We start from the raw sequence: 26,025 nt of genomic DNA on the forward strand, positions 1-26,025 counted from the left end.
ACATTTAGTTTATGAATCTGGGTGATCCAATGTTAACCCCACAACATTTTTCTTATTGTTTATCTTTTAGCTCCTCTCCCTCACATGGCTTGGGCTGGATAAGAGTGAAGGTGGAGATAGTAAAACCTCTTCCAAAAACATCATTTCTTGCACATTTATTTATCTGTTTATCTGATTATGGGGGAGGAAGGGTGCTTTGAATTGAGTGGGGCCAATGCTATTACTTTTAGATAGTATAGGGTTGTAGTTTGACTCTGTGTCCCCACCCAAATCTTACCTCAAATTATAATCCCCATAATCCCTATGTGTCAAGGACAGGTCCAGGTGGAGGTAATTGGATCATGGGGTTGTTTTCTTCCATGCTCTTCCCATGATAGTGAGTGAGTTCTTATGAGATCTGATGGTTTTATAAGCATCTGGCATTCCCCCTCTACATACTCACCCTGCCCTGCTGTCCTGTGAAGAAGGTGCCTGCCTCTCCTTTGCCTTCTGTCATGATTATTAAGTTTCCTGAGGCCTTACCAGCAATGTGGAACTGTAAGACAATTCAGTGTCTTCCCTTTATCAATCTTCCAGCCTCAAGTATTTCTTCCTGGCAGAGTGAGAATAGAGTAATACAGTGGCTTTCTTAGATTATGGGAATATATGGTTAATTTCTATTTCATCTTCAAATCTTAGCAATAATTTGGGGCCAATAAAAGCATATTACTCTCATATGTAAACATGAGATCTTATATAATACCTTATTATATTTCCCTCAGTAGATTGCATTTGAATTGAAAGAAAAATGTTGAAACTATCTTATTAGTTGTCACATTCTACATAGCAGCTGGAAACCCAAGCAGTGACTCTGGTGGGTAGCTTAACTTCTGATGAGGAGCAACAGCCCAGTGTACAGGGAAGTCCTAACTTTGAACCCATCTAGTTTTCCTTTACTATTAGGAAACCCTGCCTACACTTTCTATGCAGGTAGTCTTTTTCTCTGAAATAAAGGATGTCACAATAATTAAAATCTGTTAATATATGAAGTTCTTAGAACAGTACTTGACACATAGTGAGTACAAATATACTGAATTCTTATAATTGCATGTTACCTCAACATCCATTTTGAATATAAATGGTTAACTTTCCATATTCAGTGAGTCAATACATTTGGCTTTCTCATACTGGAGGCAGAGCTTAGTCACTCTTGACAGAGTTTTCAGTTCTCTACCTCTTCCTAATTTTCCAAGGTGTTTCATTCAGATATCTGCCTCATCAAGTGCCTCCTGTTGACTACTTCCCTATGAGATAGTTACCTTCAACCTACTTTAATTTCTCCACCCACTCTCACATGCTGCATGGACTTTGTAGGTAGGCCATAGTGACCACCTCTCAGTCACTGCAGGACTGCATGGACCTCCTGCTCACTTGTTCTTAAACTCACCAATTATAACTCCCCACCAGAAATCCACCTAGGAAATGGCCTGGACCCCAATAAAGGCTTTGGCTCACAGGTCCCTCACTCTTTCTCTTTTGCTCCCCACTTGACAATTGAGTGTGTGTGTCCTGGATTCCCTTTTTCCTGTTAGTCCTGCAAAGTGTACTGCTCTCTCCTTTCTAAGTAATGAAACTTATTCTATTATTACATGTGATATGATTTGGTTGTGTCCCTACCCAAATCTTATCTTGAATTGTAGCTCCCACAATTCCCCCATGTTATGGGAAGGACCTGGTGGGAGGTAATTGAATCTTGGGGCTGGGTCTTTCTCATGTTCTTCTTGTGATAGTGATTAAGTCTCATGAGATCTGATGGTTTTAAAAAGGGGAGTTTCCCTGCACAAGAAGCTCTCTTTGTCTGCTGCTATCCATATAGGACTTGACTTGTTCCTCCTTGCCTTCCACCATGATTGCAATGCCTCCCCATCCATGTGGAACTGTCAGTCCATTAAACATCTATCCTATATAAATTACCCAGTCTCAGGATGTCTTTATTAGCAGTGTGAAAACGAACCACTATACCATGTGTTTTGTTGTGCTGCCTCTTCTGTGTCTTACATGGCCAACATACCAAACCTAACATCCTTTCCAGGCAGGGCTCTCCTACAGAGTGGCTATCTGGGTAGGAATAAACTATTCACAGTTCTGATAAGAGTCACAAGGGCATCTGCCAGAATAAACAAATTTCCTGTGAGAAGAATACCTGGTCTTGAGTAAGACACTTTGGCATTAGGCTGTAAGACAAGATCAAGAGATATTCTGACAAAAGATAAAGGTCAAGATGAAAATTAAATTAGAGGAAAAAAAATACAACAATTCAATAAATGTTAGCTGTTAAGTATAGCTTTGTCTACTGAAAATACTTCTCTAATTATTTCAGTAAAATACTGCTGTAGATTGCAAAAGCAGCCTGATTTTCCTCTGTGTATAAATGCCTTCTACAATGAACAAGAGATAAGAGACTTTTCCCCCAGTTGCTGACTCTGGGCTGGGCTTATGACTTGTTTTGGCCAATAGAATGTGATAGAAATGACGTTACGCCAGCCTGAGCCTAACTCTCAGAAGGCATTGTGGACTTTTCCTCCCTCTTGAGATTTTTTCCCTCTATCATGAGAACAAGCTTAAACTAGCTTACTCAGTGTAAAAGACCATGGAGAAGAAAGCTGAGTCATTTCAATTGGAAGTCAGCCAACCCCAGAAACAGAGCTGCTCAGCTGATGGGCAATTGATTACAGGTACGTGGGGAAGCCCAGCCAGTCAAACCCAGTTAGCCCAGCTGAGCGCAGTCTAATTCGGTGACCTTCAGGATGAAGAACAAAATAAATGATTCTTATTTTAAGCCAAAATTTGGGAGAGCAATCTTCCTCTTGTCGATGTCTACCACAATGCTATTCTAGACTCTTTTTGTACTGTCAAATCTCACTTAACTTTTAGCATTCATTCCAACTGGCATTTCTTCTAAGAAGATTTTTCTAATTTCCTCAAGTGATGTATCTCCCCTATAATTGAGCCCCATTTTTATATTTGCGTCCCTTTTTAGTTTTTTTCTTAACTGGTTTTCTATTAGAGGTGTTAGTGTCCTACTCATCTTGCTTTTCCTACAACTAATCAGTGGACACCCAGGGGGTACAAGGATGTTACCCAGACCTGGCCAATTATGCTACCATTTCCCACAACAATCTCCTTAAGAAGTGAGCACCAGACCCAAGTCATTCAGAGACTGTCTGTAAGATAAAGGCACTGAAAGAAAGAGTCTGGTTTTTCTTTTAGATGAAGAGCTATAAGAATAGAGGTCTGGTGCTGTAAGAGAGTAGGAGAGGAACATACAAAGGAGAGAAAATGACTGCAGTGGGAGACAACAAGAGCCATGAATAAAAAGAGGAGAAACAAGCAGCGCTGAGGAAGGCAGAGGGGTAAGAAGGGGTAAGAATTCTATCAACACTGAGATACCAAGGCCTGGGTCTGCCCTGCTTTGGAAGTAATTGATTCTCTCTCCTTTATTTTTTTTCTTCTCAAGCTCAAGTGAGTTATGTTTTAGTTACTTGCAAAAAGAAAAGAGTCCTAAGCATCTTGTGAACCGAGGCAGGTTAATATGAACCATTCTCCAGTGCTATATCACCTATAGATACGTTGACCACACCATATGTTGTCTATGTTGGGACACTTCTGAGAGCAAAATGGGGATGCTATTAATAATTATTCTGAAAAAAAACTAGTGCTGAGACTGTCTCTTTGGGTTTCTCAGAAAAAAAAAAAAATCAGAAAAGCTGGATGTGCAAAGCTGAGGACTAGGTGCTGGACTGTTGTGTTATAAAAATCCAGATGTAGACCTTCTATGGGTCCCCTTCTCTGTAGCACCCAGTCAGCCTTTCACTCTTACAGCCCTATTAGGTACAACAATACAGCCAACAAACAAAAACTCACGGGAAGCAAAGATTTGTGGGACAGGTAGCAATTAAACTCTTTGGAACTATGTTGTGTTTGTGTTGGATAGTTCTTGAATTTGTGTTTGTAATCACTATAACTTAAAGAATGTAAAAAGTAGGTATTAGTTCTCACGTATGAGAATTTTCCTTCAAGATATTATGTTTTCTATACTTGGTATGGGGGAGGTGGGAGAAGGAGCAAATTAATATAATGTTTAAGTTAGATGTTGAATATGCTTGGTATATAATATAAAAGTTAAAACTCAGAAAAAACTTTGTGTTAGCAACACAAATGAATACAAGGTGAGCTTTAGCCCACAAAACAAGTCACATGAAATGCTGATTTCAAAGATTATCTTTTATCTTCCTAGATAGGCTATCCCTGATACAACAATAATTAGTCTCACAATCCCCTATCCCTGATGTAATGGCTTAGGAACAGAGGAGAACTAATGTGTAAGCGAGGCTTGTGTTCTGATGGGCAGTGGCAATAGGCAGGACCATTAATACAGACTCAGGCATATGGATGTAGTATTGTGCCCACCTCGCTGATTTAAAACTCGCTTTACGCTTCAGAATGTCTTACATCGAATAAGCAACCAAATATGTATTTACAGTCAAGCCATTTGGTGGGGGTGTTGGGTATTTAATATTAATATGGTTAATATTTGCATTAACCTCTACATTCCCCTGAGGATAAGAATGAGATCAGAACTGAGAGAATAAGAGATAAGGATGACCACTTTTATGTTTACATTGTTTATCTCTTCTTTTTAAAAAATAATAATTAAGGCTCTTTTCTTTTTCAAAAGTGTGTAGTTTAGTTCTCAATCCAGATGAACTTTGTGAGTGAGCTATGGAGAACTGAGATAGACCTCAAATAATCCAGCAGCCATTCTATAAAGTCGACAGGTGAAAGAAAATTCCTTTTAAGTAATATTAAGCACCCACTTAGCAGGTAATTACTAACTGAAGGAGAAATTAAAATGACAAAGACACAAATGGGTCTACTACAAGACAAGCTAAGAAAAATGCCAAAAAGGGGGTACAAATAACAAATATCACAGTGGGGTTTGATGATGGAGTAGATAATGTCAGGTCTGAAAAAATAAGAAAAATCTTCTTGGAAGAGAATTTGAAATGGGCCTTTTAAGCTGGGGATTTTATTTTATTTTTTTCCACCAAGGAATGAAAGAGGCATTTCAGGAATAATCAAAATCTAAGAAGAAAGAAAGTTTGGGACAGTTTCCAGGAATAGGTAGTAGTCAACTTGGATCGCAAGATTAATAAGGCTAGAAAAGCAGTGCCATTTAGAGGGGAAACAAACATTTCAAACCATACTACTTCCTAATGTTAGCGTGTTAGCCTATCACTGAACTTTGCCCAGCTCCTCATCACACACACGTGCGTGCGCGCACACACACACACACACACACACACTGCATTCTAAGCAAATACTTTGAAATTAGTGGTTCATAATCTGATGTAGTCATGGTAGATATTTTGTACCATAGAGCTATGCTAGTTGTTAAGCTGAGCCTAAAGCTGCCTCCTTGCAAATTTAAAATTCAGCCTAAAGTTTTCTCCATACAGTGAACTGTAACCTAACCTAAATGGATATTTAAACACACTGTAATCTACTCTTGTGGCAATCATCAAATTCCATCTATTAAAACTATGTTCAAATAGTGTAATTGCTGAGTTTTGCACAATTTGGCTGTTCCTCTACCTCACTTCCATTTTCTGTATGTCATTTCCCTTTTCCTGCCCCTAAATCTTCTTCCACCACACAGCTGTGCTGGAGTCTCTCTAAGCCTCCTCTTCCTTGGGAGGCTGTTTGATTCCTGAATTATTCTTTATTCAATTAAACCCTGTCAAAGTTGATTTGTCTAAGGTTTTTCCTTTTACAGATGGTATCAGTAGTTGGATCCAAAGAAAAGTTTCCAGCAACCCTCAGGAGCACTGGGTGACCAAGCAAGGTATCTGCTGGGCCCATTGTGTTCATTGTTTTCTTGTACAAACTGGGGATTATTGGTTAGTTCTCCCTTGAATTCTGACGCCCCACCGACTTGTGTTTTGAGGCTCTCTGAGTTTGAGCAAATTTCTGATCCAAACTGGGTTGGAAGTTGCAACAGAAATTGGACTGGGCCCAGAACTGGGTTGGTTCTGTTAATTAACTAGATTGGATCTAGTTGGAGGCCTTAGATGTCTAACTGGGTCAAAGAGAACCTGGAAGTAAATGGCTATATTACAGGGGATGCAAACTTCAGCTTTCAAAAGTTTGCAGAGATTTTTTATTTTTCTTGGGCATTTGGGTATGGAAAAATTGTTGGCTAAGTAGATCAAGGAGATCTGAGAGTCAAAGCCAAGATTCAGATTAAAAATGGGATCCTTAATTTCTAAAGAATTGAGTAATCTACCTTCTAGCTACGCCTACGTTTCCACATAAAAAGTATTAGGCCCTAGAAGCAGCAAATGCTTATAGACATGGCAAAATCTTCCTAAAGATAGTTTAAAATTAGAGTGGAACATTCCGAGTGAACAACACTGTACTTTAAGAAGTGCATTTAAAAGTGAAGTCTCTCTAATTAGTCTCATCCAGGGATAAGACTTTTTTTTTTTTAAAGACTTTTGGTTAAAGGCAAATAAAAAGCTCCAGCAACTAATTGATAAGAAAAGTGAAAACTGCTGATATTTTGGCTTAGTTATTGTGATGGTTAATACTGAGTATCAACTTGATTGGATTGTAGGATCCTCAGTGTATCTGTGAGGGTGCTGCCAAAGGAGATTAACATTTGAGTCACCGGGCTGGGAAAGGCAGGCTTACCCTTAATCTGGGTGGGCACCATCTAATTAGCTGCCAGAATGGCTATAATTTAAAGCAGACAGAAAACACATGGAAAGACTAGACTGGGTTAGCCTCCCAGCCTACATCTTTCTCCCATGTTGGACCCTTCCTGCCCTTGAACATTGGACTCCAAGTTCTTCAGTTTGGGGATGAATGGCTTTCCGTGCTTCTCAGCTTGCAGATGACCTATTGTGGTACCTTATGATCACATGAGTTAATACTATATAAACTTATACACACACACACACATATATACATACACATATATATATCCTATTAGTTTTGTCCCTCTAGAGACCCCTGACTAATAACTACTCCATCCTCAAGTTGAAAAGAAAGCTGTCCTAAACATAGTCTGTACAAAAGGAAGGCACTTGTAAAGTAGACTTGCTTCTTTTTCAGATCTATCCATGCTGAGTTCAGGCATAGAGAATGCTTTCTTTGTCCTATTCCTTAATACATTCCACCCTGAACTCAGTAATTTTAGCTAAGAAAGAGTAGCTAAATTAAAAAGGCCATCTATCAAACTAAAATACACCTATCTGGCATTTAACCAACTATCTTAAAAGAGATTTGTAAAAGCAATTTACATCTATAAAGAAAATCTCCATATGTAAGAGCTCTGTGTACATTAGAAACTTGTACCATTGTTTACATTTACATAACAAGTCATACCTTTGTTTAAGTTGCTCTCTCACATCTTGCCTTAACTGAACTTTTACTTACACCAGTTTTTCCTTGGTTTGAGCAAATCGTACAATATTGAGGCCCAAAGTTTTAGTTCTGTGCTTTTGAAATACAAATCTTGTTTCATGTAAGCATTGTGGCTTTAGAAATGCAAATTTGTTGCCTAGTTAACAATTGCTCTGAACAATGAAACAGGTAATTGGAAGATTGATAGGCTGAATGGGGAGAAACCTCTTAGAGTCTGGCAAATGAGAATTCTTTATGAAAGCTATAAGATCTGCTTCTGTCTGTGTTTGTTTGTATATCCATATACATTATGTGTATGTGATAATATTTGGTTAAAAAAAAAAAGCTAGTTTAAAAAATTGTTGGTAAAATAGGAATGGCTTCAAAATTATCAAATATAATTCAGTACTGGTTAGATTTGACTGTGAGCTTATGTTTTTGGTTGAGCCTCCGGATTTGAGAGTCTGAGTAGGTGGCCATGGTGAGGCATGGAGACGTGTTCTCAGTACCTAGACCAGCAGCGACAAGACAGAATCAGGCCCATAGACCCTTTTTCCCTGCCCCAGTTTTGCCTCCTGGCTATTCTGGGAGGGGTTCCATCCTTCAGGCATTTTCTCCACGGCTCTGCCTTTTACCCTGACCTCAATATCTGGTATATAATACAGGACTCAGGTCCTGCCTTTCATAGTCCTCTTAGGTGCCATGTAGCAGTTTGAACCTAAGGTAACGAGAAAAGACATTAGGTAGGGCATTTGTGCCATAGTTTCAAAATTCTTTTCAGTAATTTAAAATTTTAAAGTTATATTTTGTTAAATTAAGTCATAGTCATAAAATGCCTGATTCATTTTTATATAAGGCAAAATACTAAAATATTAGTTATTGGCATGAGTTTAAGTCTATATACCTTGACATTGTTATTTTTATATGGTATAGGAAAGCTAAATATATTTAGATCTGTTAACAATAATTTAGGAAAATGTCTAAAAATTTAAACTTGTTTTTAATCTATAAATACTCACATAAAATAGTTCCAATTTTTTTCCTAGGATTTTCACTAGAAATTAGGGTTACTGAGAGTTAAAATTGTAGTTAATGTATGTAATTGAAACTATTAGATATGAAAAAAAAAACCACAATTCTTTATACAGAACATATAAACAAAAGCAGGATACACTTTTGGAGAGAAAAGTTGTAAAGGCATAAAAATGTGTGTTGACATAATTTCGTCTAGTGTAGAAGTTTCTTAAAAATTTCAAATTGAATAAAAAAACAGATAAAACTAAATGAATATAGAAAGTTGGAAAGACCAAGAAAATGTAAAACAAAAAAGTTGTATGCAAATCTTGTGAGGCTAAAAGATGACATCTGATAGATTTATAAGGTTTTATTAAAATTGGCTTTAGTGTTGATAATATACTAATTCAAAAGTAAAATTTGTTTTTCTCTTTTGAACAAAAATTTTATGAGGTGTTAATATGTCAGTAAAATGTTTTTGTTCACCTTTTGAGTAAAAAGCAAAAAATAAGAAACAGATGAGAGAGAGAGAGAGACATATTCCATCTCATGCCATCTCTCTTGGGTCTTTTGTTTGGGAAACTGAGTCTTCTCTCAAAGAGTAAAGGTTTTTGCTTTTTTAAAGAAATCTTTGAATTACTATTTTGGCTACACGAATGATAATTATTTTACAGTGGCTTGTGATTATATTTTGGTTAAATGTTTTAAATCTCATATTTGACAGGCTTCCTAAAATCAAATTTCATCTTCAGAATTCTCTTTTTTTTTTGACCTTAAATTTAGGATGCTACAGAAAGCCCCGACTGCATCCAAAGGTGAGAAAAATAGTATTATTTGATATGTTAAATTACATGGGAAGCCTTATCAAATAAAAAAATGATGTTTAACCTTCTTTGAGTTGCATTTCATAAATGTAGTTTATATTCCAAAATTGTATGGGTCTCCTAAAATTCTGATATGTCTAGGTATATACTATAACTCAATTATGGTTAATATGTTAAATTATTGTAGGCCACAAAAATAACCAAATTTTCCTGTGGATTGTGTCCTTGTGCCCATCTTCAGTCATTTCCATAGTTAATTGCTTAATTCTGATGCAGTTTCTGAAAACTTCACAAGCAAGCCAAATCCTAGAATATTGTGTTTTCAAGGAGGTTCATGAAAGGATAGAAAGGACACTGATAAGCCCTCTTGAATACAGGTTTCTGATAACTTTATGACCATATAATTTGAATGGGGTAAAAATTCCTTTTATGATATGTTTTATAATAAACCAGTAAACTAAGTAGGTGTTTTCCTCTGTTTTGTGAGCTGTCCCAACAAATTAACTGAACTCCAGGAAGGGCTTGTGGGAATCTCTTTCTGCAGCCAGTTGAAGGACAGGTGACAACCTACTACTTGCAATTGGCATCTGAAGTAGGCTAAGTGCTGTAAGACTGAGCCCTCAGTCTGTGGAATCTACACCATCTCCCAGTAAATAATTTCAGAATTGAATTAAATTATAGGACATCCAGTTGATTCTTGCTTGGAAAACTGTTTGGAGGGGAAACTTACATTTGGTCACAGAAGTGTACTATGTATGTTGAGACTAGAAAGCCAAAAAAACAAACAAACACAAAAAACCCCAACAATTTGTCTTTTCCTTTACAGAATCTAACCCCTCAATACAATAACCCCACTGTGTGGCCAGGAATGGAGAAACCCAAGAAACTTAGCATCCCAATATTCAGGTGCCTTCAGCATCTAAAAATTCTTTTACATCCATGCTTTAAAAGAACTTAAAGTCACTTGATAATGAAAACAATAATTCCAGTTTGGTGTCTAATACTTTTACTTCCCAGCAGCATAATACCACTTTGGTCAGGTTGAACCACTGCACAATTTTGCAGCTTTTTCAGAAAAATAACGAAAACAATTGGAAAGACATGATGTACATGCAAATGGTGAGAAAGTGATACTATTGTCCAATGCTTCCCCATAAATGTGTAAAATGTTCTTAGTTCATCTTCAAACTGTGTATTTATTATAAGCCCTTACATCAGAGATTTTGTTTCTTTCAGTTTTTGTAGCACCAAATAGACACAGTAGCTAACAAGAAATAATTCTGAGAAGTCACTGAAATATTTATCACATGTCAGAAATTTTCTCCTCTATATCTTTAACCATGTTCCTGGATTCACATATTCTTCTTAAGAGTAAGCTATAACATAAGATTGAGTTCTTATCCTGTTTTTACTACTGATGTGATTTGTTTCCCATGAATAATGCTTTGTTAATATCTTTTATATATTACTTTACAATTTCCAAGTACTTTTATATACAGTGACTCACTTAGTGACTCATTCATTTTAACGTAATGGTGTTTCCCAAACCACAGATAATGATAGACACATGAGCTCTTGTGTCAGACTGCATGAGTTCAAATCCCAGTTCCACTTGCTAGCTATGTGACCGTGGACAAGTCACATAATATATCTGTGCTTCAGTTTTCTTATCTATAAAATGGAACCTATTGAATAGAGTTGTCGAAGGGATTTAATGAGATAGTCCATGAAAGAATTGAGCACAGTAGCTAGAAAATAGTAAGAGCTGAATAAATGTTAGTTATGAATAAATTATTATTACCTACCTCACTGGGGTATAACTATAGTTTATGGATAAACTAAGCAGCATTTTTGAGGGGTGTTTTTAGAAAAGCAGGCTCACATAAATCTGTGCAGGGTGTATTTCATGATTTCCATGGGGGAGGGATTTTATTTTTTCTATCAGGTGTGAAGAGGATCCAGTGGAACGTAAATTCTCTAGTTATTGCTAGGGTAAATGTTGGAGAGTTTCTCACAGTAAGCTCCATGAGGGATTGTGTCTGTCTTGTTTGCTGTTGCATTTCCAGAACCTAGCATGCACTAGGTACACAATAAATATTTGTTAAATGAGTAAACACATGGAAAAGTCTGAATAAGCATGTGATTAAATTTCAGCTTAGTACACTTTAGGAATCAAATATGAAAGGATAAGTGATCTTTTGAAAGTAGGAAAAGATTTAGGGATGGTGTCTTCAATTATTATAAATTTCTTAGAGAACAGTTGTTAATAAATATCAAAGGGGATAATATGCTTGATGATCATTTTATGTGAAAATTGAAAACATCTTTTATAAAATTTTAAAATAGGGTTCTGTGTTTGAATCATTCCTGCCAAGTAATTCGGGAAGCTTGTATAAAGAACTAGAAAGGTTCGGTTCAACTCAGTGTAAAATCTCTGTATCCCCAAACATTGTTCCTTATCTACTGCTCAAATGTCCTCAAATCTTTGAAGCCTTTAAAGTAATGAAATTCCAAATTCATATATCTAAAAAGTTTTTATAAAGACTCAATTATTGTTCTAACCATGAAATTTAGAAATCATAGTGTCAATCAGTATAAGCTGGTAAAATTTATGTGATTTTCAGAAGGCAAAATCCATTTTTTTGGTCTATTCACCGATTAAGTCATTTATTCACCCAACAAATATTGAGTGCCTATGTTGTGCCAAGTAGTGGTAAAGGCAGTCACAGCCCTTTCTCTATGGAGTCTTCCAGCTAGAGACAGATGAGATGGGTCAGACCACCCATATTCTGGAAGATCTTTTCCATGTTGGCCTCCCTGAATCTTCAGAGCATTGAGTCCTATGTTGTCTAAAGCTGGTCTTATGAACAGGCTGTGTTTGTATGACAAAAGCAAACCTAGCTAACAGATGAGAAATTCAGGAATTATTCACACATCCACACATATTTAAAATAATGTAGACAAAATATTCCACCCCTTGGAGTCCTACAGGGATAGTCGAGTAAAAGGAAATGAGATAAGATCAGTTTGATGTCACAGTTGAAAACTGCATTTGTAAATTTGTGTAATCCATCTCCAGCCAAGTGCTTTGGAGACAGCCTAAAATCCTTAAAAAGCCTCTGCATGCTAGATTTTGCATTTAGATCTTAGTATTGTCTTAAAAGATTGTGATTGTTCACATAACTAGAGAATTCCCTATTGACTACATGATTGAGGAAGCACAAAAATCTGTTATTGTTTCCAAAGTCAATTGTAACTTAAGCTCATTATCTCCCTGCAGATGTTCTATTTCAAATGACAAGAGAATCAGAATGTAAATGCTCCATTGAAAAGGTTTGGAAACTCTTTTACTGAACTGTGCTTCATGTATTTGTCTTCAAAATCATAGCAGGAAAAAGTTTAGAAAAATCTATGCCACTGGCCTGAAAAAGGGAAAAAACTAAAATTCACCAGGATTCCTGGTGATATCATAGCAGTTTTTAAAATTTTAGCTTTTAATACCTAACTTGTTTATTACATTAAACTGAGCTTCACGTCAGAGGAATGCAGGTTTTTATTTTAATATAATTTGGGACATGTCAGTGGCTCTAATATGATCGTTAATAATGAAGATCATTAGTATAATACAAATTGTGGTATTTTTTTCTCTCTTGTTCTGGCTTCAGTGAAACCTAAGAGACCCACAAGCAGCTTAAGTCTTAGTGATGGCTACTTCTGATTAAAACCTTAGGAAAAGGCTTACATTTCAACCAAAAAGATTTTACTGAAGGAAACTGGTCATTTGTATATGAGACCACTCTTACGGGTAATCTGTCCTTAGATGTCCTAGGTGTGATGGATTGCCTCTTCAACAACCTGGCAGATGTTTATCAGCACTTAACATTAAGTAAATGAAGCATAAAATACAAAGGCTTCTAGAAAACACAAATGTAAACTATCTTGCCATTTGATAGTTGTTTCTGTAACGCCGTGACAATATTTGTATTGATGTGAAACCATATGATAGCTTTAATATTGACCAAACACTTACGACTAAGTGAAAACATACTAACTCACCTTAAGCTCCAAATTTATACAATGTATTGAAATGTGTTGAAATGACCATTTTCTCATTACAAGGGTTCAATGATTTCCCTTTATGAGAATCCTGTGGCATTGCCTGAACAGCTTTAATACATCTTTGTTAAATGATAACTAAAATATATGTTTTATTAAATTTTTCTTATAAAAATTGTGAACTCTCTCTTTCAAACTGAATAATACATTGTCTCCATTCATTCCCTTTCATCAGGCTTGTCTCTTTTGTAAATCTATTTTACATAACATTCAGGGTCCTCACTGCCCCACCCCACCTCCCCAGTTCTCTCTAGTAAAAAATGATATGTATTCAAGGATGGGAATCTATTACTACGGGGGGGCATTGTTGAAATTAGCGAACCTCCTAGTTTTCTTGCTGTTTTTCTTCTGGTAGGGGATGCACTGTGAAGAGCAGGGAAAACCTGGTATTGACAATACTATCACCCAACAGGACATAATAAAATGTGCTGGTTTTTATTATTAGGTTTGATTGGTTTTGTTTTATTTTCAAGAAGACAGACTAAACTAGCTTCATATATTTGTATTTTGGGAAACTATCTTAAGTGTCAAATTATATTGTATCTAGGGGAATCAATTTCTGTGTTTGAGAAAAGAGAATATTCAAATATTTGCCTCTGTTTTCCTGATCTATTTTGAATGTTTCAACTAAGCAATTATTCTTTTCTCAGTTACATTTCTGTGCTTAAGGTAGTTAAATGCCCAAATAATTATTGCTTCCTATTTATTTCATAAAGTAAAATCAGACTTAGGTGCCTAGATTTATCATAAACCAAAAATAATGACCTGTAGAGGTAGTTCTAACAGATTATTTTTCCAGTGAATGATATTTTCTGAAAGATGATATCCCATTGTCTATTTACCTACAGGAATATATATATATATATATATATATATATATATATATATTATTTTTTTCTCTAGAAGCAGCATCTGTCATTCACAATATTGATATCACTGGTTTCCATCTGCCCAATTATAAGAGAAATAATATTTGTTTATCTGAGTGCCAAAAATATCTAGTTTATATTTAGGGAAATTGATCTAAACTTTGTATGACATAATTATTTGAATATATATGCACATATAATTTAGTTTTGTAAAGCTAAGCTTTAAAATACGGAATAGACTTTCATGACAGCACATCAGTGTCAGTAGGGTTTGGATTTCTTCAGTGTTTATCAATCAAAAAGTATAAAACTCAAAAAATATTGAGAGTGGCGTTATGTATATAACATATAAGAATCGGTTCACGGGGCTAGGTTCTTTGCTAGTATTCCCTTACCAGATTCATAACACTTGGTAAGAAAAGAACCTAAGTTGTAACAAATGCATTCTGATAATATATACTTTGTGGAATAAATATACATTATATTCTGTTGAAATTAATAATAATAGATATAAGCAACAATTAAAAACTACAGTGCTAGAGTTCCTATCCTTGCTTCTAACAAACTAAAAGTTAAGCTAAAATTGGTCCATTCTATTAATGCATAATAAAATTTGTGGAAACAAAAAGCCGATAGCTTCTAAAACCTGAAGAAAGTACAAATATAGTATGATACCTTGCGATTTTCAAGAGGAAAACAGAGGTTGAATTTGCAATTAACTGGCATTCCAATACAGACAACGCAGCACTGTGGACTGTGGCACAGGTCAGGGTAAGGGGCAATGTGTAGGTTTCTGTTAAGTGGCAAAAATTTGAACTGATGCAGTTTGAATTACAGCCTAATGAGGGGTTTGCTAATATCTGGAAAAGCTATGGATCCAAGATTCACTTAATCTTGGCCCTGGTGATTTATTTAAAAGTCATAGACTTTATTCTTCTTATACTGTTTCAGTTTGCAGACTAGAAAACCTCTCCTTCTGCACACTGAGAATTCCCACTGCAGTGAATGGAAAGTTGATGTATGTAAAGCCCACGTGAGCAGTGGCGGTTCAAGCTCAGAGAAAGAAGGTGTCGAGTTGCCTTGGTAAAGAATTTATACACCATGTGTTCACAGCTTCTTGACAGGTATAATAATCAGTGTTGTCTTTTACTATGTGCTGGGATTCTGAAGCACGGTTTCAAATTTGTGACTATCGGATGTTTGATCAAGTAGCTTTCCCTCAAGGGCCTGAAAGGGAAAAAGAATGAAGAGAAATCAGTGATTAGTATTCATTTGTCAACTTCAATATGCTAAAAATATCAAAAGAGCATATGCTATGTGAGAACAGCAAGGATTATTTTGGGTGCTATCATTCATGCACCATCTTCCACATATGAAAAAATTCGTTTGATGTTTGCAAAGGAAGTAATTATCAAATGAGGAGGGAAAAGCCACAGTTGTTCCCTAAAATGAAATAAAGAACACCAGTTTGGAAACATTTCAAATGTAAAACATTTCTTTCTTCCATTTCCAGATGATTCTATTTTTCTTCATGAAGGCAAAGAATAACTAACATTTATGTTATGACTCTTAGAACATTTAGTAGCGCTTTTGTTGAGGTACAGGCCAGCAAAACCTCTTTCTGCTAGACTGGAAGCACCAATTTTCCTTCTCTGAAATGGACATTAAATCTGTCTCTCCTCCTACAAGGTCAGCCTGACACCATGTGGAACGGAATAGGCAACTACCTATAAGGTCAGATTTTGGGCAGCAGCCTTCCCAGATACCTCCCCTCATACCTGCCACTCTTCCACTCTTAGGGGGTAATTTCTTTCAGAGAGAACAGTGATTTTTCCATCTTTGTTCTCAAAGCTGCAGATATTTTTATTTCAGTGAATGCCAAGCACCATATTGAAAACAGATTTTAACAAAATTGTTCTGTTTACTTTGCGTCAATACTCTCCAGCTGCTCTGCTTTATAGAGATGTGCCCAACCTCCCCTGGGGCCTACCAAGAGGATTGAAAACTGTGCATAAAGACATTGTGTTTCCTCAGCAGTCACCAACGAGACACCATATAACAACACAGGGGCGTGAACATTTTATCTGTTACAACATCACCACTCCTACTACTACTCCTACTACTAATGGAAATTTACTGAGTACTCACCAAGTGTCACATATTTTGCTAAGAGTTTTACATAATATTTTTCATATTTAGTCTCCACAACTGACCATTTTACTGAGTCTTAGATTGAATAACTTCTTAAAGATCACTTAGCTACAGAGTGACCAGAGATCTACACTGAGTTCTTTTTTTTTCTTTGAGATGAAGTAAATCTTCACTTCCTGGGCTCAAGCGATTCTCCTACCTCAGCCACCTGAATAGCTGGGACTACAGGCATGTGTCACCATCCTCGGCTAATTTTTGTATTTTTAGTAGAGATGGAGTTTCCCCATATGGGCCAGTCTGGTCTCGAACTCCTGACCTCAAGTGATCTACCCTCCTTGGCCTCCCAAAGTGCTGGGATCACAGGCGTGAGCTACTACACTCAGCCTAAAGACTGAGTTCTTAATGAATTAAATGGTCATATAACTACATGTCCTGAGGAAATGGGACTCAGAAGAGGTAAATTTGGTAAGTCTTTGATCTCTTCATCTATCCAGGACAGGAGTCAGCCTGAGAGATGTGCCACCAGCTGAGGAAGCATGAGGTATTCAACATGTGGGTCACTGACATACCTCTTGGAAAGAACCAGCTGCAACAAATGTTAACATTGCCCTCAGTCATGTGTTATAATTTAACTTGTTAGCAATTTATTTTTAACAAAGGCTTTTTTTCCATATTAGTGTGAATCTTGTTGATCAAATTGCCTTAATAATTCTTTTTTTTTAGAGATAAGGTCTCCCTATGTTGCCCAGGCTGGAGTGCAGTGGCTATTCACAGGAACCATCCCACTACTGATCACCATGGGAGTTTTGACCTGCTCCATTTCCGACCTGGGCCGGTTCACCCCTCCTTAGGCAACCTGGTGGTCCCTCGCTTCCGGGAGGTCACCATATTGATGCCGAAATTAGTGCGGACACCCAATCTGCATAGCATACCACAGCCCAGAACTCCTGCACTCAAACGATCCTTCCACCTCAGCCTCCTGAGTAGCTGGGACTACAGGCACACGCCACCACGCCCACGCCCGGCTGCCTTATTAATTCTTAAAAGAGCCACCGTGGTAGGCAGAATAGTACCTCCTCATCCCCTAAATGTTAAGTCCACATCCTAATCTCCAGAACCTATAAATATGCTAGATTACATGACAAAGGGAAATTAGGTTGTAAATGAAATTAAGGTTGCTAATCAGTCTATGATAAAATAGGGATATTATCCTGGATTATTTAGTTGAACCCAATGTAATTAAAAGTGGAAGAGGGATGGGTCAAAGAAAAAATATCACAAGGGAAATTTAAAGAATATTTTGAACCAAGTAAAAATAAAAAATAAAAATGTCTTGACAAGTTGTGGGAACCAAAAGATCAATCATTTATGCCTCTTTCTTAGGAAACTAGAAAAAGGGCAAATTAAATCCAAAGTAAGCAGAAGAAAACTAATAATAAAAATTAATTCAAGTTAATTTTTCATTAATAAAAATTAATGTGGAAGAAATCAATGAAATTGGAAATAGGAAATAGAGAAAATAAATGAAATCAAAAGCTAATTCTTTAAAAAGATCAACAGAAACTAAGCATGGTGGTGCATGCCTGCAGTCCCAGCTACTCAGGACACTGAGATGGAAGGATTGCGTAGCCCAGAAATTTAAGTCCAGCCTAGGCCACATAGTAAGACCCCCATCTTGAAAAAACTAAAAAGACTGATAAAATCAATAAACTTCTAGCCAGGCTAACAAAAAGGAAGAGAGGACACAAATTATTACCAATATTAGAAATGAAAGAGGTCACATCACTACAAATACCATGGGCATTAAAAGGATAGTACAAAAATATTATGAACAACTGTATATCCACCATTTTGATAACCTAGATGAAATGAACCAATTCCTTGAAAGACACAATCTGCCAAAACTCACATAAGAAGAAATAGACAAATTGAATAGGTCTATATTTATAAAAGAAATTGAATCAATAATTAGTAGCCTTCCAAAACAGAAAGCACCAGATCCTGATAAGTTCACTGGAAAAGTCTACCAAAATTTAATAAATGTTATACTAATTGTCTATAATTGCTTTCAGAAGATAAAAGCACAGGGAATACTTCCTAATTCATTCTATATGGCCAGTATTACATTAATACCAAAGCCAGATGAAGACACTACAAGAAAAAAAACAAAAAACAAAAGCCGCTCACGCCTGTAATCCCAGCACTTTGGGAGGCTGAGGTGGGCGGATCACGAGGTCAAGGGATTGAGACCGTCCTGGCCAACATGGTGAAACTCCGTCTCTACTAAAAAAAATACAAAAATTAGCTGAGCGTGGTGGTGCGCACCTGTAGTCCCAGCTACTCAGGAGGCTGAGGCAGGAGAATTGCTTGAACCTGGGAGGTGGAGGTTGCAGTGAGCCAAGATCGTGCCACTGCACTCTAGCCTGGTGCCTGGCGACAGAGGGAGACTCTGTCTCAAAAAACAAACAAACAAACAAAAAAACATCTTGTAGACCAATATCCTTTATGAACATAAATTTAAAAATCATCAACAAAAGTTAGCAAATCAAATCCAAAAAGATATAAAAATGTTAATGATCTTAACGTCCATTCATAAGAGATTATTACATACCTAGCCAGAAAAACTTCACACAGATATTTAAAATGTATACCTAAGTTTACTAATGTTAACTATATTGTTCATATTGTTCAATTTTAAAAATCAGTTTGTAATTTAGTATGCAAAATATGAGTGAAAATAAGCATATATATATAAACATAAACATACATATAAACATACATATATAGAAATAACATGTCTGGAGAAAAAACAAACAATGTGTACTAAAATGAAGTGAGATTATAGCTGAAAGGTTATTATTTATACTTCTCTACTGTTTAAAAATTTTGCAATGAAAAAGTGTCACTTGCATATACAATAAACATCGAATGTAAATCAATAGAAATAAATTAAATCAACAGTTTTACAAGCACCAAGACAACAACAAAAATGAAAGAGGGGGACAGAAAAAAGTGTTGTGATGAACACAGAGGTCAAAGAAATCAATGTGAGAAGGATACACCCCTTCTGCTGGTTTTAAAGATGAAGCAAGGGGACCAGGACAAAATCAATCTTTCCCAGAGCCTCCTAAAGCCCAGTAAAATTGTGTTAAACTTCTATCCTACAGAATAACAAGATGCATTTTTAAAATTTTATATTTAATTGGCAAATAATAATTATATATATTTGTGATGTACAATGTGACGTTTTGATATGTTTACAACGTAAAATGATTAAACCAGGTTAATTAGCACATTTCATCACCACATATACTTACTTTTGTGTGTGTGGTGGAAACATTTAAAATCTATTCCTTTAACAATTTTGAAATAGACATTATTATTTAACTCATGATTCTGAGCAATAGATCACTAAAGCTTATTTCTCCTGTCCAGCTGAAACTTTATACCTTTTGATCAGCTTCTCTCCTTTCCCCATTCACCCTTTTTCCCTAACCTCTGGTAATCATCATTCTACTCTCTACTTCTATGAGTATGATTTTTTTTTTTTTTTTTGAGATGAAGTCTTGCTCTGTTGCCCAGACTAGACTGCAGTGGCGAGATCTCAGCCCACTGCAACCTCCGCCTCCCAGGTTCAAGTGCTTCTTCTGCCTCAGACTCTAGAGTAGCTGCGACTACAGGCATGAGCCACCACACCTGGCTAATTTTTGTATTTTTAGCAGAAATGTGGTTTCACCATATTGGCCAGGCTGGTCTTGAACTCCTGACCTCATGATCCACCCGCCTTAGCCTCCCAAAGTGCTGGGATTACAGGCATCAGCCATGTACCCAGCTGAGTCTAACTTTTGTTGCCTATGACTTTGGGAACGTATCCAAGAAATCTTCGCCCAGACCAATGCTGTGGAGCATTTCTTCTATTTTCATCTAGTAGTTTCAGTTTCAAGTCTTACAGTTAAGTTTTCAGTCCCTTTTAAGTTGGTTTTGTTATGGGGTGAGATAAGGGTTTAATTATATTCTTCTGCTTTGGATATCCAGTTTTCCCAACACCATTGATTGAACAAATTTTTCTTTATCCGTTGCATGTTTTTGGTACCTTTGTCGAAAATCAATTGACTGTAAATATGTGGATTTATTTCTGGGTTCTCTAGCTTGTTCCATAGGTCTATGTATCTGTCTTTATGTCAACAGCATGCTGTTTTGATTATCATAGCTTTATAATAGACCCTGAGGTCAGGTAGTGTGATGCCTTCAGCCTTGTTCTTTATGCCCAAAGTTGATTTGGCTATTTGATGTCTTTTGTGGTTCCATACAAATTTTGGGATTTTTTCCTACTTCTGTGAAAAATGACATTGAAATTTTGATAGTAAGTTCATTGAATTCTACAGCATTACAGGAGGCAATACATTTGTGTTATTTTAAGCCACTATATTTGTGGTAATTTTTATGGTAGCCATAGAAAAAGATGAAAAAAGTACTTCATCTTTGAGAATGAAGTACTTTGAAGTATGGGGTACAATTTTAAAGGTACTTGATAAGGGTGATTTAGATAACTGCATGAGACTGAATCCCCAGACAATTCACAAATAGGTCTATGAGGAGGGATCAGGGAAAGTAGGGCAGGTTCCACTGAACAAAGAGGCAGTGTGGTAATGTGAGTAAGAGCAAGAGGCTTTAAAGCCCATGTTCCTGGGTTTGAATCATGGCCCTATTACTTATTATAGTAGCTGTGAAATACTATGCACATTTAAAAAAATCTCCTATATGCTTCAGTTTCCTGCTTTATTTTAAAATTTTTAAAATTTTTAATTTTGCAAGTACATGATGTATATATTTATGTCCATGAGATGTACAAGAATGCAATGTAATAATCACATCGTGGAAAATGGAGTATGCATCCTCTTAAGTATCCTTTGTGTTACAAACAATCCAATTATACTCGTTTAGTTATTTAAAATGTACAGTTAAATTACTATTGACTATAGTCACCCTGTTGTGCTGTCAAATACTAGGCCTTATGCATTCATTCTGCTTCTATACCTGTTAATCATCCCCACCCCCCTCCCCACCCCTCCACGATCTTTTCTAGCCTCTGGTAACTGTCCTTCTACCCTCTATCTCCATGAGTTCAATTGCTTTGATTTTTAGATCCCACAAATAAGTGAGAATATGTATGTTTATCTTTCTGTGCTTGGCTTATTTCAGTTAATATAATGATCCCCATGTTGTTGCAAATTACTGAATTTTTTTTTTCCTGAGTCAGAGTCATGATATGCCATCCAGGCTGGAGTGCAGTGGCATGAAATTGGCTCACTGCAACCTCGGCCTCCTGCGTTCAAACGATTCTTGTGCCTCAGCCTCTGAAGTAGCTGGGATTATAGGCGTGTGTCACCAGCCCTGGCTAATTTTTGTGTGTGTGTGTGTGTGTGTTTTGTATTTTTACTAGAGATGTGATTTTGCCATGTTGGCCAGGCTGGTCTCAAACTCCTGGCCACCAGTGATCCTCCCGCCTTGGCTTCCCAAAGTGTTGGGATTATAGGCAAGCCACCATGGCTGGCATGAATCTCATTCTCTTTTTATGGCTGAATCGTAATCCATTGTGTATAAGTATAACATTTTTTTTAATCCATTCATCTGACAGATTCATAGCTTGCTTCTAAATCTTGGCTAATGTGAACAGAGCTGCAACAAACATGATATTGCAGATATCTGCAGTGGGAGCCTCCAAACTGTTCTTCATAGTGGTTGTACCAATTAGTTTACTACTTTAAAACAAGATTAAACATAGTACCTAATCCTCATAAGGCTAGTATGAAGATTAAGTAATATATATGAAGCACTTAAAGGAGTTCTTGGCACATGCTAATTGTTTAATAAGTGCTAGTCAGCTTTATGATTATTTCTGTCCAGTATTCTGTTTGGAAACTCTGGGATCCTTGCATTCAATTTTATCAGAGTCATCCCTTGGAACCTGGTTTTCTCAGTGACTGGGCCGATAGTTTTGGTAGTAATTCCCTGGATTAGATCATCGGGATCATGCATGTGGTAATGCTAGAAGAAGGTAGAGAAGGGTTTCAATGGTAGGCAAAATAAAGAAAATGGGGGGTCGTTAGATTAGGAGGAAAAAGAGGTTTGGTGAGGCTACTGGCAAATGCCAGCAAATTTGTAAATCTGATAAGACCACAGGCTGGTTTTGACTGGAATGAATTCTCCACCCTAGATCCAGCCATGGAGGTCAGGGACAAGATTTTGGTCTTGACTTCTTCAGAGCGTTGATATCTCTAGAGATATTCCTCTTTCGTCTTATTTTTATTTTTTTTTAGAATCTTGGTGACACATGGGTATACATGGAGTCACAATAAAAAACTGAGATGCTTAAAGCTGAATAAATGTAATACTCTAATATGGTTTGACTGTGAGATTTCCCTACCCAAATCTCAACTTGAATTGTATCTCCCAGAATTCCCATGTGTTGTGAAAGGGACCCAGGGGAAGGTAATTGAATCATGGGGGCTGGTCTTTCCTGTGCTATTCTTGTTATAGTGAATAAGTCTCACGAGTTTTGATGGGTTGATCGGGGGTTCTGCTTTTGCTTCTTCCTCGTTTTTCTCCTGCCAAGACCATGTAAGAAGCACCTTTCTGGCCAGGCCTGGTGGCTCACACCTGTAATCCCAGCACTTTGGGAGGCTGAGGCAGGTGGATCACCTGAGGTCAGGAGTTTGAGACCAGCCTGACCAATATGGTGACACCCAGTCTCTATTAAAAATACAAAAATTAGCCATGCATGGTGGCAGGGACCTGTAATCCCAGCTATTCAGGAGGCTGAGGCAGGAGAATTGCTTAAACCCGGGGAGGCAGAGGTTGCAGTGAGCTGCGATTGTGCTACTGCACTCCAGCCTGGACAACAGAGTGAGACTCCGTATTAAAAAAAAGAAAAGAAAAAAAGTACCTTTCCCCTCCCCTCAGCCATGATTCTGAGGCCTCTCTGGCCATGTGGTACTGTAAGTCCAATTAAGCCTCTTTTTTGTTCCCAGTTTCGGGTATGTCTTTACCAGCAGTGTGAAAACAAACTAATACAACTCTTTCTCAAAGAAAGTGGGTATAGCATGAATAAAGCCCTTATTTGTATTCTCTGGTTACATTTCTAGCATATTATTGTACAGGAATAATTTTTTTACATATTAGAAAATATAATTGATATCCTTCAATATTATCAAATATAGAAGGAGAAAAGACAATTGATTTTTACTTTAAGAGAGTTTACAATTAAAAGTAGGCATAAGAAAAAAATTTTCTGTACAGTACTTGCATTAAATCTTTTTTCCATTTGTATTCACTGTTTACTATTGCTAGATGCTTTATAACTTTTACCATTTCAGACAAAAAACATTATTTCTGATTTAGAGAGTAAAAATTGTATTTCATTTGATAAACAATAAGATAATATCAGACCAGTATTTTGATTTTACTTGGTTTTTGCTTGACTGGTTAAATTTTTTAAAAACCTGAGATGCTTGAAGTCAAATAGTTCAAATTAGCTTCAAACTTTTCTCAGAAGCAACTGTAGTAAGAGTTAGCGAGTGTGACAAATCCCACTTAGCCTTTAAAAATCAAATTAATTAAAATGTAATTAAGAGCTAATGTAGGTCTCTTTGATGAAATTCACCATAAAATACATGAATGACATGACTTGGTTATATTTTATTTGTACCTGAAATGGTCACTACAGTTTAACTTCAAGGGGCCATGATTGTGTGTATTGCAAGTGCCATCTTGGCAGGTTCAAATATAAATTTCATGTTCACTTAAATAGAACTCTACTATATCTCATGCAAGAAAAAATATAGTTTGTGTAATAAATGCTTTTTACTAAAAATGCTAGTCTGTGGTGATGAAACAATAGGAAATTTAATGAAGATGGAGATTTACTGAAGATGGATGGAGCTGAGAAATGGAATTGAGTATATGGCCCAGTAAATAATTCTGGCCAAGTTATATACTTTTAAAGATGATTGAATGAGCATAATCTTGGAAGCCTTTAGTGAGACCTCAGAAGTCTGAATGGGAACATATTTCTTTCAAAATACTTGCACAGTTTTGCTATGGACCATTGTGACAAATCAGTTAGGAGAATTGGTATAAGTCTATATTATCAAGGATGAGAGAAAAATGAATTAGCAAAAAGATGGTAAATGTTTAAGGAATAATGAGTTGTCATTACTACAGAAAAAGACCTTTAAGAATTCTAAAAGTACAAATGTAAAGTGGCTTTACATTTGGAATGGATAACAGAGAAGAAGGATGTGAACAAAATGACTTGTTCTTGGTCTGTCTGTAGACCTCTATCTCAACTACATCATCCTAGACCAAGCCACCATATTTCCTGCCTGGACTACTATACATTAGCCTCCTAATTGGTCTCTGCTTCCACTCTCAGTCTGCAATAATCTATTTTCACAGCAGTCAGAGTAATCTTTTAAATAAATCAGACCAAGTCACTCCTGTACTTGAAAACCTTCAGTGGCTTCCAGTGCAATAAAATCTAATTTCCCTCAGTGGCTCACAGAGCTCTCTGTGACCTTGTCTCCAGCTATCTCATTGACCCCATACCCACCACCACTGTTCTTCTGACTCACTATTCTCTAACTACCCAGGCTTTCTTTCTGTTCCTCAAATATGCCTGTCATGGAGCTACTGCATTGGCTATTTCTTTCTCTTTTCATTCTCTTTTCCTGGCTTCTTGTCATTCGACCTCATCTGAAAGGTTACCTCCTTGGAGAGATCATCCCTGATCACCCAGTCAAGTTGCCACCTAGTCATTCTCCATTTAAACCTCCTCTTTTTACTCTGCAAAGTACTGGTCCCAATAGGATATTTTTATTTACTTGTTTATTTGTTTATTAACTATATCCTCCAACCAGAATGTAGGCATGAGAATAAAAACTTTGCATTATTCATACCATTTTTGCAGCTCATTAAACAGTGCCTCATTTATAACAGATTCAAATAAATATTTAATGTTCAATAAATGTATATTTTTAGGATAGAATGTAATTTTAGATAAAGATACTAAAATATGGTATATCTAATAAAAAATAGCAGGCTATAACAGTAGAGATTGTTGAATTCTCAGGACTGTTGGAGTACAAATCCCATACCTTTTCCCCCATTTCCTGTGTAGCTTCTTCTTTTCATGAGTGTCACAAATAATTCAAAGTCTCATGTTAAATCCAAAGTTTCTGTCTGGATTTAATATAATATTGAATAGTAATCTAATACTGAATAATCTAAAACCACTATTACCGATGATCATTTTTCCAAGAACACTTGAATCTCACTTCAAATACACATTTGCAGACATCATAGTGTAAAGGTATCTAACAATATGAACTGTCTCTTCCAAAGGATAGCAAGGAAAATTTATATAACTCAGAATATCTGATGTTGGCAGATAAAAACCTGGTAGAGTAAAAAGGAAAAGAATTCTATGTTTCTTGTAAATGCAGTTGTGGGAAATCCACTGAAGCTATTTTAGCCTCATATTTTCATCTAAAAATCTTTTTATTGATGATACCTGCCTTGAAGGTTTCTTTTTTTTTTTTTTTTTT

At 36.4% G+C, this 26,025-nt stretch overlaps 1 protein-coding gene across 2 annotated transcripts in view; it reads right to left on the reverse strand.

Annotated features, from left to right (window-relative positions):
* Positions 1-10,273: 10,273 nt before the first annotated feature.
* The window catches only part of LIN7A (lin-7 homolog A, crumbs cell polarity complex component), a 151,482-nt gene continuing 135,730 nt past the window's right edge, over positions 10,274-26,025 (reverse strand). For both annotated transcript variants that reach the window (XR_005202614.1, XM_017543477.2), the window contains one exon: positions 10,274-15,496. The gene's annotated coding sequence lies outside the window, so the exon portion shown is untranslated. The remainder of the gene's footprint in view (positions 15,497-26,025) is intronic.

Source organism: Cebus imitator, unplaced genomic scaffold, assembly GCF_001604975.1.
Source record: "Cebus imitator isolate Cc_AM_T3 unplaced genomic scaffold, Cebus_imitator-1.0 Scaffold156, whole genome shotgun sequence".
NCBI lineage: Eukaryota > Metazoa > Chordata > Mammalia > Primates > Cebidae > Cebus > Cebus imitator.